Genomic DNA, 12,207 nt, shown 5'->3' on the forward strand with positions numbered 1-12,207 from the left:
ACCGCTGCTGCTGCAGGCGTAGTTTTTTTTTCCCAAAAAAGGTGATGGTTGGCACACCAGTCTCCTTGGTAGGTGGTGCCACTTGCTTCTTCTGCTCCTTCTTACTGGCAATGGCACTGGCAACTTTCTTCGCTGAGGGGCTACGGCCACCTTTCTTTGGGCCCATCTTCTTCAGATGTCAGAACAGCAGGCCGCAGTTGCACGAGTTGCAGAGATGTCTTGTCTGTGGCCACACGTGACGTCGTGTGACGTTGTGCTGCACAGACCGCTGCCGGACTTCTTCCTGGCACTGGTGGTTCTCTGGTGCACCTAAAAGCAATGGAAGACAGAGGAACATCTGTTATACACCCCAAAAAGTCGAAAAACACATATAAATCACCACAATCCCATGCCATCCATGCCCTCAATGATGTTTAAATTCAAAACACCCCACAGAAAGACTAGGCCCATGCACCACTGAGTACCCCTGGGCATAATGGTTGAAAGCAAGGCAAACTGGGTGCAGGCCTGAGCACACTGCCTGCATTTAAAATGGCCCCTTGACCCCCAGCATATGGCCGGGGCCTGCCTGTACCAGCCCTCAAAATGGCCCCCACCCACATGGCCAGTCCCCAACAACACCCCCAAAAATCGAAAAACACATAAAAATCACCACAATCCCATGTCATCCATGCCCTCAATGATGTTTAAATTCAAGACACCCCACAGAAAGACCAGGCCCATACACCACTCACTACCCCTGGGCTTACTGGCTAGTGAGGCTTTACAGGCACCCCAAAATAAAAAAAATAAAAAACATATAACAGTGAGCTAAAATTCCATGACATAAATGAGAATTAAGTTAAAAAAAAATCAGAGAAACAGTTGTATCATCCTCCCATGACTAACCCTGGGCCTACTGGATACTGTGGCTAGCTAAAGTTGTGAAAAAAGTTTTAGAGCTGGAGTTGCCTCAACTGCAATGCCCCAAACAAACAACACCAACTTCCTTGTAAAATCTCAAGTCCAAAAGTGATCCAAACTCCAAAGTCCAAAAAGTCCTCAAATACAAAAATCCACCAGCAGCAAGAAAAAGTAATCCTTCCAGCTCCACAGCCAAATGAAAAGTGACCAGTACATGGACAAAGCACTGGGAGGAGCCTGCTGGACAGGAACAAGAAGTTGGAGACTCAGGGGCACTTCCTTCCTCCCACCCCACCCCAAAAAATGGACTCCTGCCCCAAAAAGTGCAGCCAAATGTCAAACGGAGGAGTTATTCTGATCAAAATAATCATTTTCACAAGGTTTATGCTTCCTGCGGTGGATTTCTTGTGCAGAATTGCAATTTTTGCAATTTCGCGAACGCGAGCTATTTAAACCTCCCGCCGAAAGTCAGCTGCGCGCCGTTGTGGGCATTTATGACGTACTCACGTTGTCAAACTCTCGCCGTGCAAGATGGCAAGCCGCGATGACGTAATTGCATTCGAAAAACTCTCGCACAATCACGCAACAAGATCGAAAATGGCGCAGCACACGCAAAACCAGGAGAAAAACAACTCGGCAGGCTCAGAGTCAACGCCTCGCGCGCGATATAGTATTTTTCAAGCGCGCCCAAGCACAATAATTCATAGCTTGCGAATTTGCAAATTATTGGGTAATTTCGCGCGATTCGCGGTTCGCGAAACCTTCAATAATTCGCAAATTCGCCCGCGAAATGGATTTTACGCCCACGCTTACAAAATGGAGGTACTATAATTCCAGCAGTCTTAAGTAGCATCTAAGTATTCTGTTTTCCACTTCACTATTGTATCTTGTTTTGGTTGCCTAATGTATGAAATGAAATACTAATTAAAAAAAGATGTTAACATTTTTTCACAGTGCTTGAACTGCTGCAATAAAAGATAAAAAACAATGAACAACTAGTTTTTCACTTTCTGGAAAATGTGATCCAGAGACTGCTTCCCAGCTGTTACGATGGTGTTATAGTTCATGCAGAAGGTAGCAAAATGCTTTAGTTGTGGTGAGATTTCACAGCATATTCTCTGCACTTCAGCTGGAATTTTGTTTACACGAACAGAGTCTGGAGACTGATGTTCCCTCTCCTTTTTTTTCTTGTGTAATTTTAAGTTGCTTCTTATGGTATATTTTTATGTGGCACACATGCTTGTTGTACCACCACATGAATAAATGTTTGCTGTTCCCTGAGGTAATGTTGTGTCACCTATGCTGCACCTTACCAATTTAATGGTGGTCTTCGATTTATGTGATTAAATAGTGAAAGAATCACAAGCTATGTTTTGTTTTTTCATCTATGGTTGTTCATGACAAGACTGTTTATGTGCAGCTGAGTCCTTCTGCTGTTTAATAACTTCAAGGAGGTCTTTGTTTGGTTCTTCTGATTCCATTTTATTTTTGTAGAATTGGTGAAAAAAAGTTAAAACCAGCACAACTTTCAAAATGAGTTTTGGTGACAATGGGTAGTTTGATGGATAAATAAAATACCTTGGTTTGGTAGTTATGTTATATTCGTGAATTCCGATGTTAAAAGTTATTATTTGAAATTGTTGTTTTTGTCTAATGTGTTGTTAAAATATGGTAAATCCATTATGTTACTAAACAGCTAGACACAAACTTTCTGTAAAATATGTCTGTATATCTGTTTTACACTTTGTCATTTGTATTTGTGACTACTGCTGTCATTAAGACCTCCATTGTTGCTGTGAAGAAGGAAAATGCATTGTTGATGTAGTCATTTTGACAAATTAATACAAAGGGGAAAGTTAAATTAGTATCTTACTAAGTAGCTACATTGAAAATGTATGTAAAATATGTCTATGTATGAGTTTTACACTTTATCAGAAACATGCAGTATTCACAGTGTGTCATTGGCAATTGCTCTCATGGAATCACCCAGGCACTACCTATGTACTCATACAATCACCCAGGCACTATTCAAGCACTTATGTAAATACCCAGACATTACCTATGCAGACATCCAATAGTCCAGGTACTACTCAGTCACTCATTTAATCTCCCTCACACTACCCATACATTCATACAATCAACCACGCAATACCCACTCCATCATGCAGTCATCACACAGGCACTATCAATGCACTCATCCAACAACCCAGATATTATCCATGAAGTCATCAATTATCCAGGCACTACCCATGCAGACATACAATTATCCAGGCACTACCCACGCATGCATCCAATCACCCAGACACTACTCAGACATTCATGTATTTATCCATGCACTACTCATGCATTTGTACAATCACACAGGCACTACCCATGCACCCATCCAATCACCCAGAAAGTACCACTACACTCATCCATTCATCCAGGTACTACCCATAGACTCATCCAATCATCCAAAGACTATCCAGGCACTCATCCAATCAACCAGACACTACTCATCCTGTCATACAGTTACCTAGGCTCTACCCATCTACATATCCAATCATCCAGGCACTACTCAGACACTCATCCAATCACCATAGCACTACCCACATATTCATCTAATCACTCAGGCACTACCAATGCCCACATCCAATCATCCAGGCACTACCCATGCACTCATCTAATTACCCAGACACTACCCATCCACTCATTTAATTATCCAAGCAGTGCCTATGCACTCATCCATTCATCCAGGTACAACCCATGCTGTCATACATTACCCAGGCACTACCAATTCACTTATATAATCACCCAGACACCACTTTTGCACTTGTTCTAACATCCAAACACCACTTATGCACTGATTCAACATTTCGGCATCACTTATGTACTCATTCTAACATCCATGTACCGCATATGCACTCATTCATTCATTCAATGTATCTTTTTTGTTACCAAAAAAGACAGCTTTGTTTTGGGATCAAATTAATTTTTTTAGTTTTTCTTCATTTTGTATTATTTTTGTATGTTTTTTACAAATCTCAAATGACATCACTGATGGCATCATCCACAGAATCTTTGATGTACCCACTCACACCCCAATATAACCTTAAATATACCTACTCCAACTTTCACACTAGCATTCTCAAAACCACTGACACACCCATACCAGTACTAACACACTCACTCACTGATTCATAGGTCTATATACACACATCTACTCAGTTGCCCATACAGCCAATCTTACACCAAGTCACTCCCTAATACAGCCACTGATATATACATGCGTACATCCATAAAACCACTCACATACTGTCAGTCACTCACAGAGCTACTCACACACTTACTCACTCACCTATAGAGTCAATCATGCAGACATTTGCTCACCTATGCAATTATACACAGCCATTCACTTATTCATACAGATACTAACACATACGCACCTGGCCATACAGCCCCTCATATACCCACTCACTAACCCATACAGCCACAATCACAATCACAATCACAATCCCTCACACATACAGTCACACACATACCCCCATCACTCACCTATACTGTCTTTCACATATCCAGTTACTTACCCATGTACCACTGACACATCCATTAACTCAGCAACACAGCCATACACACACTTAGTCACTTATACAGCCCTTCACTTACACACTCACTAACCCATACAGCTGCTGACTCACCCACTCACTCATCCATGCAGGCAGCCCCACACCATCTCACCTGGGAATACAGATACTCATACACCAATATAAGTACTTAAACAAAGAATCAATCGCCCATACAGCCACTCACATACCCACTTATCAACCCATACAGCCACTTAGACACCATCTGATAGACAGATACAGACATTCAGACAACCTAGTCAGGGCTCAATACATTCACTGAGACAATTAATCAAGCGGACCTACTGAATCATCAATACAGGCGCTCATACACTGACTCATTCTTCAATATACCTTGGTATATACATTTAAAACTCGTTGAGATTTTAAAAAACACTCACAGTCACTGGATGATGTCACTAACCATGTCATTAGTGATATAATATGTGAGGTCATAAGCAGTGCATAGCAGGGGTGCAAGTTATAATCGCAGCTCTTTCAATGTGAGATCACAAGCTGTAGAAAATAGAAACCTTCTCAGGGGTCTCACTGATACACCTGGTCCTTTTAAACCAACAAAAAATAGATTGGCACAGAAGCTGTAATATAAAAGACATATTTATTAACCTCAGATGAGGGAGACTATGTCACACAGTACCCTCAGGAACTATAGGAGGCATTCTAAGGAGTACAGAACACAGGGGCCTTGTATATCCTTAGGTTTACATAGTCAGCATAAAACCAAGGGGAGGTCCTGGCATGTACCAGCATGCAAAATGACTAATATGGGCATATAAGATTTGCTTGCTCAACAAAGTGGTAGGAGAGTCCAAAATGAGCACATTAGTAAGAATAGCCGGACAGTTCTATACTAGGAGCAGGTGCATTCTACTAGCTATGCCCCTCTGAGTGTGTGCAAGGCTCTGGAAGAGGGAAACAGCACATGGCGAGCACATGGCTAACTAAAATGGCTGCCAAGTGCAAAATGGCTTTCAGCTCATGCTAACAGGTCCCTGCAATCTTTAACAAAGCGCTCAGTCCTACCACCACATTCCAAGTAGGTAGTGCATCTTCTGTGGCTGAGGCATTTCGGGAAAAATTGGGACCACATCTACCAGTATGCTTCACTGGAGAATGCAAGCAGCTTTGGCAATTTATAGGTGTGGGTGTTTCCGGTTTTTGTAAATTGCTGACCCATGAGGAAGGAGCTTGTGGCTCCGAAACACATCGGGGAACTGAGAAGAGTAGCTGTAATTTGCAACTTTGGAAAATAAAGGTTTTGGTAAATTCACCTTCTGATGGAGTTGCGTCCTTGAACCAGAGGCAGTTTTGGTGTGAATATATGCACGGCAGCCTCAGCCGTGGAGGATGCACCACATACTTGGAATTTGGTGGTAGGACTGCACGGTTGTGATCTCACAATCGTAAAGCGCCCCAAGAAGGGTTTAACATTGAGAAGCTGCACATTACATTTGGGGCCCACTGGAGGGCTGCAAGACATGAAGAAAAACAAAGAACTATTTTTGGGGAAAATAACACAGACCCGACTTTCGGGAAAGATTGGGACCACAACTACCAGCATGCTTCACTGGAGAATGCATGCAGCTTTGGCAATTTATAGGTGTGGGTGTTTCCATTTTTTGTCAATTGCTGCCCCATGAGCTTGTGGCTCCAAAACGCGTTGGGGAATTGAGAGAAGCAGCGGTAAGTTGCAACTTCTGAAAAGAAAGGTTTTTGGTAAACTCACCTTCCAATGGAGTTGCGTCCTTCAACCAGAGGAAGTTTTAAGGTGAATGTATATATATTCACTGAAAAACATAGGTTTCAGGCCTGATATGTTTAGGAGTTGGCATTTAAAAAACCTTTGAAATTCACTGAAAAAACCATAGGTTTCGGTTAGTTAGGAATTAGCATTTAAAAAACCTTAAAAATTCACTGAAAAAACCTGGGGCCTCATTTATGAGGCTGGCCGCCACTTTTATGCCGCTAATACGTCACTTTTTGTGACGCACCAGTGGCGTAAAAAATGCACCTTGATGCGCCATATTTACAAAGTGGCACATCTAGGTAGATGCATCACTTTGTAAACCCCTGTGCCACATTATACCTGCACCAGGTATAATGTATGCAAGGGGGGCGTATTGACGCAAGAAAGGGTTGTGGAAGTGATGCAGTGAAATCTATGATATTTCACTGCGCCACTTCTAGGACACAAATGCGTCAATTTCTTACGCCTGCCTCACAGCAGGCGAAAGACTGATGCAGGCCTTTTCACATGGGGCTTGCCCCATGTGAAAGGATACATTGCTGGAGTTGCGTCACTTTTGTGACACACTCCAGCAATGCATCACTTTTGCGCCATACAGATACATCAGAATTACTGACATATCTGCAACTACTTGCGCAATGATGCGTCATACTGTAAATATGACGCATCATTGGTGTTGCAAGGAGAGCGCAGTGAAAAGTGACGCATCGCTGTTTTCATGCAGCGATGCGTCACTTTTTATAAATGAGGCCCCGTAGGTTTTAGGTGTGTTATAGTTAGCTGGACATTTCACTCGTACAAAACCAGTGAAATTCCTGTACTAACTATATCTCGCGCACCCGCAATCCACTGCTGATGATGTCACATATTACATCATTCATGACATGGTCAGTGACATCACTGATGACATCTCAAATGAAATCAATGATGATATCACTGATGACATCATCCACGTGACAATCAGATACACCTCAACATACAATAGTATAACCTTTCATCAGTCACTGTAAAATACAGAGTACAATATTTGAATCCTTTGACACACCAATACAAGTTTCTAAAAACCCACTCAGTTATTCCTAGATGTATACACACATCTAATCACTTACCAACAGATTCACTCATACATGCAGTCAATGATCAATAGAACACTATCAAATATACCTATACACCAATAACGACATTACACACGAGCACACATCCTTTTCACTTATGAAGTCATCCTATTGACTTATGCAAACAATGGATCATACTTACATTTACTTAGCTATACACTTATACAAACACCACTTTTCTATTCATGTAGATAGTAACTTATACTTAGTGTGTTATAAAATCACTTTTACAAGTATACAGTTATCCATACAGTCACGCATGCAATCACTGAGTCTTATGTATACTTATTTATAAACAACAACTTAAACATACATTTTTCTGCTTTGATGGACATGTACCATTGAGAGAGATATTTGCTCATCACCACAACCATAAAGATATTCACTCACCCAAACAACTGTTATAACATGTAGTCTTAACGTCATTTACCGAGTAAATCAACTATTCACACATCTTTGGGCAGTCACACACCACTCACCGAACCACACACACATTCACTCTCCCATACAAATACTCAGTTAATTGATCAATAACTAATATAGAATTTCAAATATCTAGTAACCAACTGGAGAAGAAGTTTACGCAACAACTGACAATGTGATACAGATGTTCACACAGTTTAGTCACTATCCAATATATTTAGTGAGACATTTTAAATTAGTCAAGTAAACAGTCAATCACACTGCTACTAAATCCTCCATCCAGATATTTATAGTTATATATCCACTCATTCTTCAATGCAAATTGCTATATATATAATACATATTGTATTGTACGAGTGAAATGTCCAGCTAACTATAAACCCCTAAAACCTATGTTTTTTCAGTGAATTTCTAAGCTTTTTAAAATGCTAATTCCTAACTATGGGCCCTATTAGGATGGCGGACGGACCTGCGGCGGTCCCTCCGTGCAAATTAGGATGTGACCGCCACCCTGGCGGTCACATCCTGTATTTTTAACATTGCGGCGGGTGCTGCTTGAAGCAGCACCCGCCGCAAAGTTAAAAACATGCATGTTTACCTTTGCATGCACGAAGCGGCAGGCACCGCATGGACCATGTGCAACCACCACCCCCCCTTCACCCCTGGGGGCCCGCAACGGGCCCCCAAACAAAAGTCCGTATGCCTTTCCACAGCGAAAATGCCGCCGTGGAAAGGCATAGAACTGCAGACATCCTAATATGCCTGGCGGTGTCTGATAGACACTGCCAGACATGTTAGAGCTTTTCCGCCTCGGTCGGAAGGCGACCGCGGCGGAAAAGCGGCGGACAGTCTTCCTGACCCCCCATCCATCCTAATCTGGCGGGTTGTCTTTTAAGGCTCCACAGCGGTTTTTCCGCATCCTCCGGGCCGGCGGAGACTTCCGCCGGCCCGGAGGATGCGGAAAAACCACAATCCTAATCGGCCCCTATATCAGGCCTGAAACCTATGTTTTTTTTAGTGAATTTCAAAGGTTTTTTAAATGCCAATTCCTAACCATATCAGGCCTGAAACCTATGTTTTTTTCAATGAATTCCAAAGGTTTTTTAAATGCTAATTCCTAACTAAATCAGGCCTGAAACCTATGGTTTTTTCATGGAATTTCGAAGGTTTTGCAACTGACAATTTTTAAATGTATTAATTGTTATATTTTTTATACTGATTTACTAAATTTTTTAAGCTATTTATTTTTAGGTATTTTATTTTTTAAATTACATGTAATTACATTATACATTACATTACAAAATATTCTTTCTCAGAATGAATTACTTTACTTTAAATACTTTGCAAATAGTCAACAGACTTTTAAGTACAGTAGTTACAGTTGTTGCAATGGGCAACACAATTTCAAACACAATGCAGCATTGACCTCAATGTGTTTTTCTAGTTAAATGCAATTAGTTACTTTATGGATTACTTTTATAACCACCGGCCTGGATCCTAGATCCCCCTTCTTTTAAAATTGTTTGGGCCCTGGGGACCCCATCCCCCAGGGCCTGCCCCCTAATTTGTTCTAATCCCGCGATTTAAAAAAAAAAAATTCTTGTGGGACCCCCTAAGCAGGCCTAGGGGGTCAGGGTGTTTCTACTCAGCCCCCTTTTCTTGTTTTTTTCATTTCTTTTTCTGTTTTCTTGTGCCTCGGTTCTTCCTGGTATGGAGTGTTGACAGCCAATTAGCATGCAGCTCGTGCTCGGGAGGGTACGCGTATAATCCTCGACGGTACTTCGTCTATAGATATATCTATGATTTTACTTTTGATTTTCTCAGGAACTACTGCACGGATTTACACCATTTAATAAAAAGTGTCATCTGCGAACCAAACTCTACCTCTCTGCCAAATTTGGTGTAATTCCGTTCAGCAGTATGGAAAATTGCATGGGGAAAACACGTTTTGGGACCCCCCCTTTTTTCTCGGCCCCCGCTTGACAAATCACCCCCAAACTTTCAGGGAAGGAGCAGAGCAGACCATCTTCTTGGAGAATTTTGCGTGTATTCGTCGACCAGCGCCAAAGTTATTGTATATAGAATGTTGCGGATTTCCTATGGAAACTAGTTCTAACTATATCTACCTACTGGCGACCACCAGTAGGTAATATATTTATATATATATATATAAATATTCACTGAAAAAACCATAGCTTTAACACATGTTATAGTTAGCTGGATATTTCACTCATACAAAACCATTAAAATTCCCCCGTTATAGTTAGTTCAGCTAACTATAATGTGCGCGCCCTCAATCCACTGCTGATGACGTCACATATTACACTCATCACTCATGACATCACTGATGACACCTTAAATGACATCACTGATGACATCTCTGATGACATAATCCAGTGAATGTATGTCTTTCTGAAAAATAAATATTTTTATATATGTATATCCAAAGGTCGATGGAAGAATAAATGGGTAAATAAGTGTCTAAATGGATTTTTTTTGTAAAACTGATTGTTTAAATGACTTATTAAGTGTATCTTAGTGAATATATGTATTAGCGAGTAATGTTTAAATATTTAAATATCTTTATCAGTGTCTCACTTTGTGTATAAGTGGCTGCCTGGGTTGGTGAGTAGCTACATGAGTATGTATATGGGTTATTAGTTGGTTTTTTGAGTATCAGTATGAGTGTCTGTATGGTTTGGTGGGGGGTTTTACTTAGCACATGGATGCATGAATGAGCGACTCACTTTTTGTATGAGCTTTGAAAGACAGCATGTGTGCAGGAGTGTATGGGTGGATGAGTGTGTGTATGGGTGTGTTAGTGAGTGAATGACTGTCTCAATAGTGTCTTTCTGAGTAAGTACATATGTTTTAAACTAGTATATGTGAGTATTGATGTATATAAGTGAGTATATGTGAGAGTGCGAGATTGTAAGAGTTCCTGTATAAATAAGTATATGTTTCTATAAGTGATTGTTTAAGAGAGTAAGTATGTGTACGTTTCAGTAGAAGTAAGTGTAGTGGTGTATGTATAGCTGTATATGCAAACAAATGGATGTTTGATAGTTTATTTGCATGTGTGAGTATGTGTGTGAGTAACTCTATGTATGAGTGTAGGTGTGTAACAGGATGTATAGGTGTATGAGTACATATGACGAGTGAGTGCATGTCTGAGTGACTATATAGAACTGTAGGTGAATGAGTGGATGTGTATATTGATTTTGGAATGACTGAATAGGTTGTTCTAACTGGTACTGGTATCTCCATTGTTATGAAAATGTTAGTTTCTATTTTTCAATGTGTGTATCAAAGGTGATATTAGGGTGAGAGGAGGTCTGACACTCTTTCAAAAGGATGATGTCATCAGTGTTGTCATTTGAGATGTCATCAGTGATGTCATGAGTGATGTCACTGACCATGTCATGAGTGATGTAATATGTGACGTCATCAGCAGTGGATTGCGGGCACGCGAGTTATAGTTAGCTGAACTAACTATAATGGGGGAATTTCAATGGTTTTGTATGAGTGAAATGTCCAGCTAACTATAACATGTGTGAAACCTATGTTTTTTTCAGTGAATTTCTAAGGTTTTTTAAATGTTAATTCCTAACTATAACGTGTCTGAAACCTATGGTTTTTTCAGTGAATTTCCAAGGTTTTTTAAAATGCTAATTCCTAACTATAACGTGCCTAAAACCTATGGTTTTTTCAGTGAATTTCATAGGTTTTGTAAATGCCAATTTTTAAATGTATTATTTGTTATATTTATTTTTTTGTTACTATTTTAGTACATTTATTATAATAATAATTTTTTGCTATTTTATTTTTCAAATTACATTACATATCTTTAATGTAAAATAACAAAAAAACTTTTGTAAATGATTTTTTATAATTTATTTTTACAATACATTAAATTAATTTCTATATATTTTTTTGGATTTTTTTGTGGTAAATGTATGGTACACATTCTGTCCCCGCATTATCCTTCGAACCTGTAATCATACTGTACATGTACCAGCGCATACGTCGCAAATACATTTTGACGTTAGACGTCGCATCTGCGCTTCTGGGTGACGTTATGTGCATTTCTACTACGCGTTTTTTTTTATGCTTAAAATTATATATTTATGTATTTAATGTACAATTTAAGGAAAGCCATTATCTGAGGTTATCATAAAAATAGTATTCATTTAGTTGTAATAAGCGTACATTACTTTTAAAAGCAATTACGCAAATCGCAGGGTACGTCATACGTACTCGCATCGTAAGTGCACCCTAAGTGATTTCAAAACAAGAGATTTGAATGGTTCATAATACTTCCTATTCTAACTGTTGAAGGACCCCACCCATTTTAATCACTCTTCTTTGACCTTCACTGAAGAACCATCTCTTTTGA

Source organism: Lissotriton helveticus, chromosome 6 (assembly GCF_964261635.1).
Source record: "Lissotriton helveticus chromosome 6, aLisHel1.1, whole genome shotgun sequence".
Taxonomy (NCBI): Eukaryota; Metazoa; Chordata; class Amphibia; order Caudata; family Salamandridae; genus Lissotriton; species Lissotriton helveticus.